The sequence below is a fragment of the Equus asinus genome, chromosome 8 (genome assembly GCF_041296235.1).
Source record: "Equus asinus isolate D_3611 breed Donkey chromosome 8, EquAss-T2T_v2, whole genome shotgun sequence".
Classification (NCBI taxonomy): Eukaryota; Metazoa; Chordata; class Mammalia; order Perissodactyla; family Equidae; genus Equus; species Equus asinus.
Genome location: NC_091797.1, coordinates 43987964 through 44006369, shown reverse-complemented (window position 1 = coordinate 44006369; position 18406 = coordinate 43987964). Strand labels below are relative to the sequence as shown.

Here is an 18406-nt window from a genome sequence, read left to right as displayed (position 1 = left end):
TTCAGGTATTAACCTTGTACAGATAAATTGAATGAGTTATGCACAGGATTTTCTGAGGGAGCTATAAGGGAAATCAATAGTTCACAAACATAAGTTTTAAAAAATTGTGTGATTCTCCTTCATCAGATAAAGGAAAGTGTTGGTTTAAGGGAATTACAAAAATGGATAGTGGATATGTAAGGAGGAAATAAAGAACAAGGACACAACATCTTCAAGGCCTTTCACTCATCATATAAAGTATAACATAAATACCACTTATTCACAAAGGAGTTGAAAGCTGAGGACAAAATCATGTGGGCACTTAATTTGTTGACATTTAGTTATGTCGGTCTTTGTAAGTGAAATCAATATCTTTCTTTTAATTTAAAAATTGTATTTCAACATCCATTAAAACATGTTATTGTTAATATTTTTTTTTGAGAAAGATTAGCCCTGAGCTAACTGCTGCCAATCCTCCTCTTTTTGCTGAGGAGGACTGGCCCTGAGCTAACATCCGTGCCCGTCTTCCTCTACTTTGTATGTGGGACACCTACCACAGTATGGCTTGCCAAGCGGTGCCGTGTCCATACCAGGTTCCAAACTGATGAACTCTGGGCCACTGAAGTGGAAAGTATGCACTTAACCACTGAGCCACCAGGCCAGTCCCTGTTAATATGTCTTTTGAATTTATCTTTTTTAAACTTTTAATGTTTTATTTAATAAACCTTCTTTTTCTTTTTGTTTTTTCCTGAGGAAGATTAGCCCTGAGCTAACATCTATTGCCAATCTTCCTCTATTTTGTATGTGGACTGCCACCACAGCATGGCCACTGACAAGTGTGTAGGTCCATACCCAGGAACTGAACACAGGCCACCAAAGTGAAGCACAATGAACTTAACCACTAGGCCACTGGGGCTGGCCTTAAACCTTATTTTTTTAGAGCAGTTCTAGGTTTACAGAAAAATTGGGCAGAAAGCACACAGACATCCCATATGGGCCCTGGCCACCCCAGTCTCTCCTCTTCTTAACATCTTGCATTTGTAGGATACATTTGTTACAGTTGATGAACCAACATTGAAATGTGATTATTAAATTAAATCCCATAGTTTACCTTAGGGTTCATTCTTCGTGTTGTACAGTCCTATGAGTTTTGGCAAATGCATAATCACCAGACCTGGTGATCTTGTGGTTAAGATTCACTGCTCTCAGCACCACAGCCCAGGTTCCTTTCCAAGTCAGGGAACACATCACTCTTCTGTTGGTTGTCATGCTGCAGCAGCTGCATGTTGCTGTGATACTGAAAGCTATGCCACCAGTATTTCAAATACCAGCAGGGACACCCATGGTGAACAGGTTTCAGAGGAGCTTCCAGACGAAGACAGACTAGGAGGAAGGAGCTGGCCACCCACTTCCAAAAAAATTGACCATGAAAACTGTCTGAATACTAGTGGAGCATTGTCTGATATAGTGCTGGAAGCTGAGAGGATGGTGCAGAAATGACCATGCAGGGTTTAGCTCTGCTGTACGCAGTGTCACTAGGAGTCAGAGTCCCTTGTAGCCACTGATCGTTTTATGGTTTGCATAATTTTGCCTTTTCCAGAATGTCGTATAGTTTGATTACACAATATATGGGTTTTTCAGACTGGTTTCTTTCTTTTTGTTTCTGAGGAAGTTTCACCCTGAACTAATATCTATTGCCAATCTTCCTCTTTTTGCTGAGGAAAGCATTTTGTATGTCAGTGACTGCCACAGCATGGCCACTGACAGACAAGTGGTGTAGGTCCATTCCTGGGAACTGAACCCCAGCTGCCAAAGTGGAGTATGCTGAACTTAACCACTAGTTCATGGGGCTGGCCCAATCTGGTTTCTTTCATTTAGTAATATGCATTTAAGTTGCCTCCATATCTTTTCATGGTTTCATACCTGCATTCCTTTTAGCACTGAATAATATTCCACTGTCTAGATGTACCACAGTTTGCTTATCCATCTTAGCTGCTTCCAAGCAGTGGCAATTATGAATAAAGCTGCTATAAACAGTTGTGTGCAGTTTTTGTGTGGATGCAAGTTTTTTACTCACTTTGGTAAATTCCAAGACGTGGGACGACTGTGTCATTTGTTAACAATATATTTAGTTTTGTAAGGAACTGCCAAAATATCTTCCAAAGTGTCTCTACTAATTTGCATTCTCATCAGCAGTGAATGAGAGTTCTTATTGCTTCCTGTCCTCATGAGCATTTGGTGTTGTCAGTATTTTGGATTTTAACCATTTTAATAGGTATGAAGTGATATCTGATTGTTGTTTTAACTTTCAATTCCCTAATGACATATGATGTGGAGTGTCTTTTCGTATGCTAATATTCCATATGTATATCCTCTTTGATGAGGTGTCTGTTCAGATTGTTGGCCCTTTTTAAAATTGGGTTGGATTTTCCTTTGGTGATGCCAGTATCATGGTGGTGTAAGACATTCCTCTTTTTTGTCCTCAATTTATATAGCTATCATGTTGTCACATAATGTTTCAATTTTCTAAATTAACTTTTTTATTTTGAGATAATCGTAGATTCACAGGTTCTTGTAAGAAATCATACAAAGAGATGTTTCTTACAGCAGTAAGTAACATCTTACCACTGTACTTAAAACTACAGTACAATAATACAACCAGAATATTGACATTGATACGCTCAAGATACAGAAAATCTTCATAAACACAAGGATCCCTCATGTTGCCTTTTATAATCACTCCTGCTTCACTCTCCCATGCTTACCCCTGGAAAAACTAAGTTGTTTTCCATTTGTGTAATTTTGTCATTTTAAGAATATTATACAAATGAAGTCATATGGCTTGTAAACTTTTGGGATTGACTTTTTCACTCAGATTATTTCAATATTTTTAAAAGTGGGTTATATTATTCTTCTGCTTATGGAATTAAAATTTATTTTTCTAGAGACAATAAAACATAGCAGCACTATCAAATTTCGTTGTTGTTTAATTGAGATGATTGTAATTTTTTATTGAATTAATTGGTTGACCAATATCTCATTGGAATGGCATTGATTCTTTTTGCAGAATCGTTATGACTATTGAACTTCGTCTTCTTGGTCATCGATTCCTACTTTTCTTAAAGATAATATCCAAAATCTTTGGATGTAGTTGTCACTGCGGAGAAGTACCACAGGCTTAATAAGTCAAAGCCAACCCAGATGAACTTCTTAACACTCAAAAACACAGGTTCGTTTTTTTATTAAAAATAACCTAGACCAAAGGAAACAATCATATCAAGCCCATAGAAAGAGATGAAACACAGAGTCAAAATGACGATCTTTTCAGTTGTTCTCACCTCAAGACTCATTTTGATGAGTGCTTGGTCTTTAAATGTGCTATATTTGCTTATGATGTCTGTAGAGGTGAATCATCATATATCCACTAGTCCAGCACATAGAGCCCAGCAAGGAGACATCTTGAAGGGGCTTGAATGTGAAAAATAATCACCTAATTAGGTTATCCATTCCCCAAATAAGGCAAGATTTGACAATGTCTCTGAACAGAGATCCATTCCTTAAGGCTGAAATTGAGATAATTAAGCTAGAAGACATGAGTAGATTAAATATCTAGATGAATAAAAAGGAGTAAAGGATACACAATGGATTTTTGGTTTTGAATGCTGCCCAGTAGAAGCTACCAGAACAAATGGTGAAGGTGTGCAGAATGCTTAAAAAGACTTGTCAAACAGATGGGAAGGCCACATGACACTCTGTGTAGATAAGCATTTGTCTTACACACAATATCATCCATAAGAGTTCCAAAGCCCAAAGCTGCTGCTTCCTCCGAGTTTCCTATAGTACAAACCAGTAACATGTGAACCAAGAATCAGTGCTTTATTATTGAGCACGTAGGCCTCTGTTTGATCCTCAAAATGAAAATATGAGCATCACCTACAAAGAGAATGGCATTCCCCATGATACCAGATCCAGTTTGAAATAGAAAAGCAGTTCTCAGGATACTATCCATTGAAATAATTCTGACACTTCATGGACTGCAGAATTGCAGGACGAACTTCTGGAACTTTTGTTTAAAAATTCCTTACTTTAGCAATTATTACTTGTGACCTCAAAGAGGCATTAAAGTGATAGTGAACGAAAGGGAGATGGAGGAATACAAAGAGGTATCGTGTGGCCTTAGAAGAAAAATAATAAGTATGCTAAGAAGGAAAAGAGGTAAAGAGAAAGAGACAGAGACTGTGTGTACAATAGAAAAACGCCAGGATAGGAAAGATCCACAGAAGAGAGAAAGAGGGAAAGGGTGAGGAGGGAGAATGGGGCACTTCGGAGAAATGGTGAAAGAACAAGAACAAAAGGAAATTTGGAGGAAAAAGAGTACAGCATTGAAAAATCTATCAACAAGGGAAACGAAAACCCATCAAAACATAGTGAGAGAGGAAGAAAGGGAAAGAAAAGTCAAGTCCAGCAGATTAGGATGAGAGAACTGGCTCTTTAGCATGTTCTTCCTTTTTCCTTGGTGATTTGCAGTCACAACATTCAAGGATTTTTCTCTGTTCCTTCTGCCACCAGGTTATTGGTAAAGGCATAGTAATTTACGCAGGAAGATAAATAAAGTAGTGTTTTGTGAGTCAATAAATTTAAGGATGTTCACTCAGGTTTTTGGGATCTACATTGAAAGCAACAACTTCCCACAGCTGAACATCTTGTTACTTCCTGAACCAATCCATACAATACAGAAAGCTTGAAGATTTAAATGTTTGTGGCTCTATGGCTTTAGACTGAGAAATAAACCTTTAAAGACCAACATATGTTCCAGCATAGTTTTCTTGATGTATAATTCACCATTTAAAATGACACCGTGGAATACAAACCATTCTACACTCTATGAGAATTCAGCATTTCAAAATAAGTAAATATCATTAAAAGTAATGTTGCTTTAGGTCGTCTATAAACTGCAAAAAGAAAGAGCTACATATGGTTAAAGCAATTTCCAGTTTAAATGACCCATTTACAGAGATATGAAGTCCAGACAGCAATTTAGATGTTTCAAATTGGTGGTCCACCAGCCTAACTGGACTCACAGGTTTGTTTTCATGCTTTGGCTTATTCTGCTTGCATTTATTTTACCTGCACTTAAACATTTCTCTGAGATACTGAGTCAGTAGTCTCTAAAGGTGATATTAATTTATGTTACCATAACAAAGAAACCAAGATATTTTATAAAACATCCTTTCCTAATGTTACAGTGATGTGTTTTGGTGTATGTGTTTTAGGAAACAGCTTAAAATAAGGACCATGAAAGTATCTTAATGTTGGTAATTCCTCTAGACATTGTTCACAATGACTCTACAAAACACATCACTTCTAAATTATAAGAACATATAGCTATCTATGACTCAGTCTAAAGACTCTTAATTAGCAATAAGCCAAGTCACTTTCTTAGAGATATAAGAAAAAGACATAAGAAAAACCTGAATAGACTTAACTCTTAAGCTGTTCCTTATTCCTCTCAGATGATGCTCCCCATGATCCAAAGTATTTCAAAACAATACTTGGTTAGCCAATAAGTATTAAATTCCATGGCTCTTTTTTAATTAGCCTTTCTCAGAATAAAATCTATATTCTAAGGAGGGTTAGTCCTTCCAAAATTTTCTTTTAAATCCTCTTATTCAAGCATGTCAATGCTGCTTGAAAGCTAGGATTGCATCTAACTAACTGAAATGATTACATTTACTATGTTTAGTCATTTTTTTAGTTGTTTCACATATGCATTATCCCTTTCTCTCTCATGGCCAAGTTCTTGAGTAACAAAGATTTTTCTCTTTTGTTGTTTTGAATCCCTTCACCCTAATGACACTCTATAATAATTCACTGCATTCTGTTGATAAAACTCACACTTGTTATACGCCTCGTCTACACAGTTCTTCTCACAAACTCTGACAGAAATATGTTGAATTTCTTTGATTAGTAACATATTTGATATACTCAACTCATCCCAGTTAATTCTAGGATGAATATCTAAATACTTGGATGTTGGTGATTTGAATCACTTCTCTCATAGCTCTGAATTTTTAATAGAATATAAACAAGTGGACACTGCTTGTCCAAAGCTGAGTGATCGTTTGGTGACCCACACTGGAGTTTAAAGTCTGGGGCCAAGACATTTCCATTCTTGTTCCCCTGTATAAGCATATTTCTGACACTCCAGATATACTAGATTTCCCATGTTTACCAGACATGCTCTGAAATCTTTAGTCTGTGTAACGCTGCTCAACTTTCTAAGTTTCTGGAGTATCTTCTGCCCATCTCTACCTGTTGAAATCCTATCCATTTTCAAATGTACATATGAAGCATCAGCAACCCATTGAAACTCAACTGGTACTGCATTCTCCTAAGTAAGTTTCTTAGAGGGCTATTTACACACACACATGCACACACACTCACAGTCCACATCCACATCTGATACTGTATGCGTTATCTATACATAGGCTTATCTCTTTTTCTACAAGTGCTTTGCCCTTTATCAAAGCAAACATAAAATATAAATTATTTCTTCTCTAGCCTGCAGTACAATGAAAATGTTCTGTGTGCACACTCCCTCTGTGTGCATGTGTGGGTATGGTTTTGTGAGAAATGGGTGTGTAGACGGTCATGTATTTTTGAGAAAATGCAATAACAAATCAATAGTTGTGCCCTCACGTGGGTGATAATGCATATCCTCATACCTTGTTCCTCTTTTTCCTGTTTATTTTCTCTCTTGTGTCTGTGAATATTTAAAAAATATATTTTGAAAGAGTTTGGAAAATATATTTAGGTATTTATGTAATTTTAAAAGAAGGGTGTAAACTGTTCCTACTTTACTTTATGTTATTTTTAATTTTTTATTATTTTAAATCAGCAAAATTCTCTGTCAAAAATGACAAGAAGAAAATTCACAAAAATGTTATTAATGGGCTCTCATATTCTCTGTTCAAGTATGAATGCCTTTGTCTTTTTTTCTGTTCATCATTCACTCATTCATTTAGCATTTGACAGACTTCGGAACAAGCATGCATTGATTTTACATTGAGAAATAAAACTGAAATTTTAAAAATTAATATAAAAGATTGTTTTAAAAGGGGAAATGGTAACAGCCTGACAGAAAACAGCATGCATGATTTTGAGGATATTTAAAAATTCCGAGTAGCTCACTTTTTCAAGTGTAAACCTCATGTTTGCCCATCTTCTCAGGAAGTAGCCGCCCTTTTATTCCCAGAGTGACTTTCCAGAAAGTGATATGGATTTATCGTCTATATATTCAAACAGTTTTTATGACATTGAGACAGCAGACAAAAAAGATGAGAAAAGACTTTCCTTACGTAACACTTAAGAGCAAACAAGAAAAAAAATTCACCCAAGTCATCAGAACCATAATGAGGCTATAGGAAAATTGAGTAATAAATATTCAATCCTTGGAACAATATTATGAGGCAGGTATGATTATTCTTTCAACCTTATAGAAGAAGAAACTGAGATATGGTGAAGTTAATAAAGTGCCTAAATTCATAAAACTAATAGATGACAGAACCAGGATTTGCACCCAGGCAGTCAGCCTCCAGATCCGTGCTGTGAATTCCCTCTCACACATGTGATTTTACGCAGTTAAAGGCTCCTTCCCAGCAGCTCCTAATGGAGTAAGCAATATTGGAGCAGCTCCAAAACAGTACCAAATGAGACAAAAGAGCTTTGCAGTCACACTCAAGGAAGCTTAGTCCCCCTTTCAGCCATCATCCCACATGTGGATTATCTTCAAGTTTTCATTCTCACTCATGAATTCTGATACTTCCTCATTCGATTCCCTCTGATGCTCAAATGGTGCTTTCCGAAAAGTTCTTGACCACCATTTTTTGCTGCCTTAATTAATTTTTATTTTTGGCCCCTTTTTTCAAATCCTAAATTTTACTTCACTCACCCAAGCGCAAAGCTGCGAATCTTGGCTCTGGGTTAGTTTGTATCTGGCACGTGAGGTACATTTATATCTTTTGAACTCCCTGAGTATATGTGTTTGCTACAACCTCCTTAGGCCACTGTCATGAACTCAACTTTGAGATTCATAACCCTGGACTCAGAGGAAAGATCTCTCTGGAGAGTCTCTTGTCCATGGAAAATAAGAATTAGAGTTGTACTAGCTACCATACATTTAAGAACAATAATTAGGATGCTGTCAAAAGACTAGGTAGTACACCAACTCTGGTTGCCTTGTGTGGTAAGGCTTGAGCGAGATTTTTCTTCTGCTTAATTTTTGTATTTTATAAAAACTTCATGAACACAATATGTTCTATGATTCCACGTAGATTAGTGTAACATGGTCAAGGTTACTGAAGTGAGAAACATTGTCTCTATTTGGGAAATCTCTGGTGTAAAATTACTATTGAGTGATTAAATGGCCCACTTCTCCAGGTTTCCAAGGTAGGTGAAAACCGGGCTCATGTTTCCATCAGTTCATAGTTTCTGAGTTAAAAAATGTTTTAAATGAACTCAAGTTCTATATGTGATTTTGGAAATTGAATTTCCCCCAAAAACTAAATATATGCTGTAAAGCTTTTTAAAAAATTACAGAGGCAATGACCATATAGAGCTCTTTTATTATTTAGGATAGTGTCACTGGTATTAATTGTATGGAAATACAGTAGGTTATTTAGATGTTGCCATTTTGATTAGAGTGGTTTTGTTTTATTTTTTTAGGAAAAAAGCCTTCTATAAAACAAGTTATTAAAGTATCTTTAAGTCACTATGCTAATAATTTTATTCAAAAGAATTCTGAACTTTGCTAGGTCATAAAAAATTTGTAAATGTTATAGAGTGTCTAATAATGCTCCAACAGTTTGACCCAGTTTATACAATCCTCCCAACAGGTTAAAATGCCCATTTCTGCACCCATAACAACACTGGATAGTATCAGTATTTTTTCATATTTTTGACAATTTGGTGATCAAGTAGGTGTTTTAAATTATACTTCATAACACATAGGGAGAGAAATACATGTTTTTATGTTTACATGGAGTTTATTGTCCTGTGGAGATTTTCTATTCATAAGTACCTCATAGTTTCCTTTGAGATGTTTGTCTTTTTATTGGTTGAGGGACCTCCTGTCATATAATTGATTTTTCATCTTTGTTACATGTTTGCAGATATTTCTCCTAATTAGTTATTTGTCCTCCCTCCTCATTTTTGGATCCTTAGACTCTATAGAAATTCTAAACTCTCACAGAGTCAAATCTGCCAATTTATAATGGCTTGTGGGTTTGGGAGAGTGCACAGATTATCTCTCTGCCACAAGTTTATAAAATTATTAATATATTTCTTCTTAGAATAGTTCAGAGTTTTATTTCATATTTAAGCTGTGAGTTACTTTGTTCATTTATATTTAATATATAATATATTTATATTAATATATAATATATGATAACTACATAATATATTTAATGTATGGTGTGATGAATGGATTTAACTTTGTTTTCTTCCAAAAGACAGTAATTTGCCTCAAAATCATTAACCCAAGATTTCTCTATATCTCATTTTTTTAATTGAAGTATATTTGAAAAATTTATGAAATGCTTTATGAGTTTGCATGTCATCTTTGCACAGGGGTCATGCTAATCTTCTCCTTCTTGTTCCAGTTTTAGTATACAAGCTGCCAAACAAGCACCAAAATTTCTCTAAATTCATGCCGTATTTTATCTATTAAACACCATTTATTTTTATTTTTTTCTGAATTGTGTACTCTATTCTCTTGATCTATTACAGTTATGTTTTTATAAAAGTTGTATTTGCATGTGTTCAAACATACAAATGGTTCCAAAAGCCTTGTTTCTGATCTTTGGAGGAAAACACTCAGTCTTTCTACATTAATTATCACGTTGGCTGTTAGAACTTTTGTAGGTGCTCTTTATCCGGTTGAGTAAGTTCACTTCTATTTCTAGTTCACTGACAGTTTGTTTTTCGTTCTTTGGTCTTGAATGAGTGTTGAATTTTGTCAAAATCTTTTCGACATTAGTTGATATAATCGTGATTTTTTCCTTAGCTTGTTATGTGGTGGATTTAACTGATTAATTTTTGTTTATTGGAACTGTCCTTAAATTTCTGGAATAAATTCCACGTGGTCATAGTGTATAATTCTCTTGATTTATTTTGGGTTTGATTTACAAATAAATTGTTGAAGATTTTTGAGTCTATGTTCATGTGGGACATTGGTGTAAATTTTCATTTTTTACTTTATGTGGTTTTGCTATCAGGGTAATAGCCTCATAAAATGGGTTGGAAAGTGATCTCTCCTCTTTACTTCCTTGAAGACTTTGTGTAGAATAAGTAGTATTTTATTTAAATGTTTGGTAAATTAATACAAATTGTGCTAAAATTGAACAATATGCAAAGCTTTATGAAAACTCAAAATGTAATAAAGAAGAAGCAAAAATCAAATCTGGCCAAAGATTTTACTTAATGATGTAAATTTTGTATTATTTGAATTGCAACTTGAGTAATTGCATGAAAAATGTTTTTTATTGAGACAAAATACGTTAGTGATTGAAAAAAATACAATCTCAAGAATTTTCTTTAATACTAAGAATTATGATCTCTCTTTTCTGTGAAATGTTTGAATGCAGAATTACCATTCCCAAGCCTGAAAAAGTATTAAATATACTCTTGTTGTTAAAACAAATATACAAACAAACAAATAAGTAAATAGTAGAGAAATAGAATACTACAGCAAAGCTTTCAATATCTAATCAACCAATTGCCAGTCTTTGCTACAAAAGGAGTAAAGCCATTTGGGATGGACTATATTTTGATAGGAGAAGTCAGGGTACAAATACTGATCCCAAATAGAAGTAAAAATGGTAAATATTGATCCCAATTTGAAGGCAAAAATGAGAATGCCTTGAAAGGAGTGTCATGGAAAAACTGAGACAGAGTATTTACAAGTGTTCTAGGGGGAAATAACTAATACAACACAGAAACCATCTTCTTAGACATGCAGTTAAAATCACATTAAACAATAATCGAAAACATAAGTAATAAAACTACACGTGTTTGGAAATTTTAGAATGTACTTCAAGAAAACTCATGGGTTAAAAAGAAATAAGAATTGTAGATGGGAACAATGCGAGTACGTTTCAACACTTGTGGGAAATAATTATACTAATACTGGAATGGCTTTAAATGTATTTCATAGAAAAATAAAACAGAAAACAGATATTGCCAATAAGCTTGAAATTTTAAGGGAAACAGTATAATTTTCTGGGAAGCAAAAGTCATAACATCAACTTGAGAATTAGAAGATCATGAATAAAACAATGATTATTACAGAAATTAAAATGATCCATGTATGCAAGTGTAATAAACTCCAAGCATATAGGATTTTATAGGTGAGTTATTACAAATCTTTAAGGCACAAATAATCCCTTTTACACCAAACTATTTCAGAGAATGGGAAACCAACCAACAATAACCTAGAGTCTTTTGCCTAACTCACTTATCATTTAGGATAATTGAGATATCAAAGCTGGGCAATTATAGTAGTAGAATTAAAAGTATAGAAGATCACATTATGTATTAATTTGAAACAATAATCTTAAATAAATTTATTAGCAAATTTACCATATAAAATCCACATATAGCCAGTATCATAATTGAATGGGGTTTATCTCATAAATAGGAAAATACCTATAAATATATTGGGTTATATTATCAAATTCACTGAGTAAAACACAATCATAGTTGCAAAAAAATTCGACTAAATTTAACACATAATTTAACACTTACAATGATATAAGCCCTTAGCAATCTGAAAATTTTAAAAAAATTTCTTAACCTAATGAGGGACATCCAGAAAGATCTTATTACAAATTTCAAAATTAATCCTGAAACATTTAAAATATTCTAATTAAAATCAGGAATGAGCAAGAATCCCCACAATGACCACTACTATTCAAACATTACCCTGGAAATCCTAGTATTGCAAAGAGACAAAACTGAAAACAAATTAAAAATCACAATAATTAAAAAGGAAGGTATAGAATCAACATTATTTGCAGGTAATCTGATTGTCAACATAAGTCTCCAGAAAAATCAGTGTTATTGCTAGACGTGAGCATAATACTGTGCATAAAAGTAAATAGCATTCTGATACACCAGATAAAGATGCCACAGATATAAAGGATAATGTGCTGAAAGAGAAACACAAGTGGTAATAAACTTATCAAAGATGTTCAACCTCACTACTAAGACAAGTTATCCACATAGAGATAGGCAAATAAGTATTCATTGTTTATTCAATACTTATTTACTCATTGATATGTAACACATATCAACCAAAATTTCTACCAATAGGGACACAGATAAATGAGTTGAAGTTGTATTTATAGAAGTGAGATATCATACAAGTGTTTAAAAGTTCACATCAATGAATTTGATTTATATCAACATAGGTTAAGTTTTAAAACATAATGTGTGAATGATGCCAGCTGAAGAACTATATGGAGAATATAATATCTTATGTATCAAATATAAACATCTTCCTAATGTCATTATATAATTTTTATGAATATATACATATTCATCAAAATATAACACCATTCCTGGGAATTATTAACCACAAATTCAAGCTTCTGTTTATGGCCAAAAATATAAGAGGTAAATAGTATGATTATGGAGAGTTACATAGAGGGCATCAACTCTAGTTGGAATTTATTTTCGTTAAAAATAGGAAAAGAAATAAAGTAATAAAGTTAAGATTTAATAAACTTTTATGTTAAATATCTGCATATTTATTATATCATTTATTTTGTACCATGTATCATTAAAATATTTTACAATACTAAAAACAATTTTTTAAAAGAATGAATGAATTCTAGGATATATATTTATAATATATTTTATTTATATAATATATATAAAATATACTATGCATTATCATTTTATTTATTACTTTATTTAGTGCTTAAATGAAGCTTGATTAGATTATTTGAATAGTAAATGAGAATTATATAGAGTTGATTACTTGGTGATCTTTAAAAAGGAAAAGATCGTAGTCTGACTTAATGAATACAATGGAATCTAATGTAAAGTCAGTTGATAGAATAATTGAATTTTTATAATCTAACTATAAGGCTGATAACTGGATCATTTTCTATGTAAAATATCCTGTATTCATCAGAAAAAGTGTTTTTAATTCCAAATGTGTGTAAGTTTGTAGTGATATGATTTTAACTTTAAACAGACAGATTTGGCCTGTACAACATAATGTCACAACAGGCCTAGCACATACTCTACTAATTGTATTAATTAGTATAAAATGATTATATGTTAACTGGTTTCCACATCATTTTGACGGATGTCTATTTACCACTATTAGACTTCCTTCTCTGTCAGCTGTCACCAAGGTAACCAACAGCTTTGTCCTTTTGAGTTTGCTAATCATGACAGTTTCCATGTTTCTCTAGTTAGTGCCTTGCCCTTTGGTCCCAAGAAACCACATAAACTTTCATACTTTTCCAATTAGGTAGTTTTTAACTAGACTCCCTGGGTCTCCACTTTGCCACGCTCATTAAAAGTTTTCAGTCCCCACGAGGTACCTCACTTAATGAGTTCCTGAACACTGTTTTTCTAAGTAATAGAACCTCTCTACTGAGCTTGGAGCAAGAGACCTAAGTTTGCTGCAATCGCCAGTCTGACATGGTGATCACCACAACCAACGTCAGAGAACACTAGAATCAAAAAAGTCAGAAGAAGTTTTGGATTATAACTTGACTTCCAGATATTTTGAAACCTAAAAGACATCATATATGTTGCAATCTCATTATGAATGATATGTTTAGAGATGACAATGCAGAACCTCCTTCAATGGACTGGTGAAATTTACAAGTTCAAATATAAATCTGTAAAAAACATTATATTGGACCAGAAAAAAGTGACCACTCTAGAAACAAACACATCTCATTACGTTAGAGTGTGTTTGGGTCCTCTCCGGTCTGGAACGTTTGCTGTGTTGCTTCCTAAAATTTTCAAGCTCTCTTTGATGAGTCTACACAATGATCATAAATCTGTGACCTTGATAAAATCATTTCATATCTCTGGACTTCAATATCTACACTGGGTTACTGGTGGGTATAAAGATAGTTTTCAGCTTTACTGTGTCACAATATGGAATTTTTCACTTTAAAATTAGAAATTAGCTGAATGGATTCTGAGAATCCTAAAGTTTTGCACATTTTTTTAACTTCAGCGGAGATGATATTTATCCCGAAACTCAGGATCACAAATGAATGAAACAGGACCTACCACCATCCCTTCCTCAGACTAGAAAGGGCTAAAAGAAATGTATGTGAAAGCCAACCTCGAGAAAATAAACGTTTATAATTTCCACAGTCCTGGACCCTCTCCCATCTCTATTTAATTCTTGTAGAGATGGACTAAACTGTTTATGATTGTATAACTGTCATATAACACAATAGTTGGCTGAGGAGTCTCTCTGCTCTTTCCTGCCTATGTTCACACACAAACCTCAACCTTATACATTTACCTCTCACAGCAAAGAAACCCGATAAACCAGAATGAGAGGAAAGAGAAAGTGTGCCCTGAGAACTTAGAGTCATGCTTTGACTAACCTGTCCACCTAACATCTTCTCTAGAAAGAACTGTTCTTGGCACGACCTATTGTTGTTCACTAATTATATTGAAAAGGAGATATTTAACCCTTTCCTTGTTTATACCTAAAGATCTCTATCCTTCTCACCATAGCACTTGATCAATAAGTACTAGTGCTCCTGCCCAAGGAGTGGAGCAGGGAAAAGCATAGATGAGCAGAGATTGAGCTACTCTAGATGTCATTATTCTCCCAAGTTTCTTCCTTTCTCTTGTAAACCTGGGTATGTTTAATATCTGGGTCTATGATCAACAAGGGTACTGGGCTCCACACAGTTTATCAGTTGAGCATTGGTAATCCTCAGCTTATTCCTTATGGGTTCAGTTGCCCACACTTGGCAGAGTATCCACATGTTGTGAGGCAAGTTAGATGTGCATTTAGGATGATCAGGTTATTAAGAATGTTTCTTTGATGAGGATGAAGCAGTAGGTCCTGAAACCAATTAGGACACACTTAATGAGGTTTCCTTGAGGCCCATCACCCTTTCCCATCATGAAGTATGTTCACTCAGCTTGTACAACTCAGCCCATCACTCACCACTGTGATATGTACCAGATACAGTTTCACTCACATAGTGTTAGTTACTATGATGTCAGATTAGATGTGAAATAAATAGTTCCACCATCCTCTTGCCCCAATTTTCTTATCTTTCTTAAGAAATGGAATCTGATAGCTCTTTCAGAGTACTGGGTTCCTTCAGCATATGCAGGCAGGTCATCTTCTGTTCAAATATACATAGCTGCTTCAGCATTTCAGAGGTACACAATTTAAACTTTTGTTTACTTGAATCCACAGTTCCAAATATTCCTACGGTCTTCAGAACTTAAGAATATGATAACACCACGTTCACACCAACAAAATCTGCAGGCTGTGGTAGCCACTTCACATCTAAGCAGGTAGGATATATCTCTTTTTATTGTGCTTCACTTCATTGTGCTTCACAGATATTATATTTTTTACAAATTGAAGATTTGTGGCAACCTTACTCCACGCAAGTCTATGGGCGCCATTTTTCCAACAGCATTTGCTCATTTCGTGTCTCTGTGTCATATTTTGGTAATGATATCAAAGTTGAAGTGAGTTCTCTCACCTGTTGCGCAGAAAGCCAATCTCTGACACTGGGTGTGGTGGAAGAAAGTAGGAATTTTATTATTACACAGCACTGAGCAAGGAGAAAGGGCAGCTAATGTTGAAATCCCAAACTCCCCAAAAAGCTAAAAGGAAGAGTTTTTATTTGGGGTTTTAGGTAGGGGGAGGAGAGCATATGGCCTTGCTGGTGGGAGCTTTCCCACCAGCCTGTATCTCTTTGTGGGGAGGAGATAAGGAATCCAGGCACTTGTCCTTGGCTGTGTCTGTCTCCATGGCTGATAGAGGATTATGGAGCCAGGAAGCCAGGGAGTAAGCAGGGAAGGAGTATTTTGGTTTTAACCCCATATATACTGGGTTTAATGTAGGGAAACTGACATCAGGGTCAGTATCAGTAATTCTTGCAGTATTTCAAACTTTCTCATCATTATTATATTTGTTATGATGATCTATGATCAGTGATCTATGATTTGTGTGTCATAATTGTTTTGAGGTGCCACAAACCACTCCCATAAACAACAGCGAACTTAATTGATAGATGTTGTATGTGTCCTAACTGCTCCACTGACCAGCTGTTCGCCTATCTCTCTCCCTCTCCTCAGGCCTCCCTATTCCCTGAGACACAACAATATTGAAATTAGGCCAATGAATAACCTTACATGGCCTCTAAGAGTTCAAGTGAAAGGAAGACTCACACATCTTTCATCTTAAATCAAAAGCTAGAAACCATTAAGCTTAGTCAGGAAGGTATGTCAAAAGCTGAGATAGGCCAAAAGCTAGGCCTCTTGCACCAAACAGTTAGCCAAGTTGTGAATCAAAGGAAAAGTTCTTGAAGGAAATCAAAAGTGCTATTCGAGGGAACACAGGAAACATAAGAAAGCAAAGCAGTCTTATTGCTGATACGAAGAAAGTTTTAGTGCTTTGGATGGAAGATCAAACCAGCCACAACATTCTCTTAAATCAAAGCCTAATCCAGAGCAAGGACCTAACCCTCTTTAATTCCATGAAGGCTGAGAATGGTGATGAAGCTGCAGAAGAAAAGTTTGAAACTAGCAGATGTTGGTTCATGAGGTTTAAGGAAAGAAGCCATCTCCACAACATAAAAGTGCAAGGTAAAGCAGCAAATGTAGAAACTTCAGCAAGTTATTGAGAAGATCTAGCTAAGATAATTAATGAAGGTTGCTATACTAAACAACAGACTTTCAATGTAAATGAAAGTCTTACATTGGAAGAAGATGACATCTGGGACTTTCATAGCTAGAGAGGAAAAGTCAATGCCTGGTCTCAAAGTTTCAAAGGACAGGCTGACTGACTCTCTTGTTATGGGCAAATGTATCTGATGACCTTAAGTTGAAGCCAATGCTCACTTACCATTCTGAAAATCGTAGGGCCTTTAGGAATAGTGCTAAATCTACTCTGCCTGTGCTCTATAAATGGAACAACAAAGCCTGGATGACAACACATCTGTTTACAACATGATTCACCATATCTTTTAAGCCCACTGTTGAGACCTACTCCTCAGAAAAAAAGATTCCTTTCAAAATATTACTGCTCATTGACAATGCACTTGGTCACCCAAGAGCTCTGAAGGAGATGTACAACAAGATTAATGTTGTTCATGCCTGCTAGCACAAAATCCATTATGCATTCCATGGATCAAGGAGTAATTTCAACTTTCAAGTCTTATTATTTAAGAAACATATTTCATAAGGCTAGAGCTGCATAGATAGTGTAGTTCCTCTGGTGGATCCTGGCAAAGTAAAATTGAGAACCTTCTGGAAAGGATTTACCATTCTAGGTGCTATTAAGAACATTTGTGATTCATGGAAAGAGCTCAAAACATCAACATTAACACGTGTTTGGAAGAAGTTGATACCAACCCTCATGGATGACTTTGAGGGGTTCAAGACTTCAGTGGATGAAGTAACTGCAGATGTGATAGAAATAGCAAGAGAACTAGAATTAGAATTGGAGCCTGAAGATGTGACTGAATTGCTGGAATCTCATGATAGAACTAGAAGAGATGAGGAGTTGCTTCTTATGGGTGAGCAAAGAAAGTGGTTTCTAGAGATGGAATCTACTTCTGGTGAAGATGCTATGAACATTGTTGAAATGACAACAAAGGATTTAGAATATTACATCAACTCGTTGGTAATGCAGTGGCAGGGTTTGAGAGGGTTGATTCCGAGTCTGAAAGAAATTCTACTGAGGAAAAAATGCCGTCAAATAGTATCACATGCTACAGAAGAATTGTTCACGAAAGGAAGAGTCAATCGGTGTGGCAAACTTCATTGTTGTCTTATTTTAAGAAATTGCCACAGCCACCCCAACCTTCAGCAACCACCACCCTGATCAGTCAGCAGCCATCAACATCGAGGCAACACCCTCTACCAGCAAAAAGATTACAACTCTCTGAATCCTCAGATGATAGTTAGCATTTTTTAGCAATAAAGTGTTTTTTAATTAAAATATGTACATTGTTTTTTAAGGTATAACCCTATTGCACACATATTAGGCCACAGCATAGTGTAAACATAACTTCTATATTCACTGGGAAATCAAAAAAGTCATGTGATTTGCTTTATTGCGATATTCACTTTATTGTGGTGGTCTGGAACTGAAACCACAATAACTGTGTGGTGTGCTGTGATTAATTCT

The 18406-nt window shown here is 35.1% G+C and overlaps 1 non-coding gene across 1 annotated transcript; it reads right to left on the bottom strand.

Annotated features, from left to right (window-relative positions):
- Positions 1-9561: 9561 nt before the first annotated feature.
- LOC123288489 (U6 spliceosomal RNA) lies at positions 9562-9667 on the bottom strand. The gene has a single exon (XR_006532188.1). It is a non-coding gene; the product is annotated as a U6 spliceosomal RNA (small nuclear RNA).
- Positions 9668-18406: the final 8739 nt, after the last annotated feature.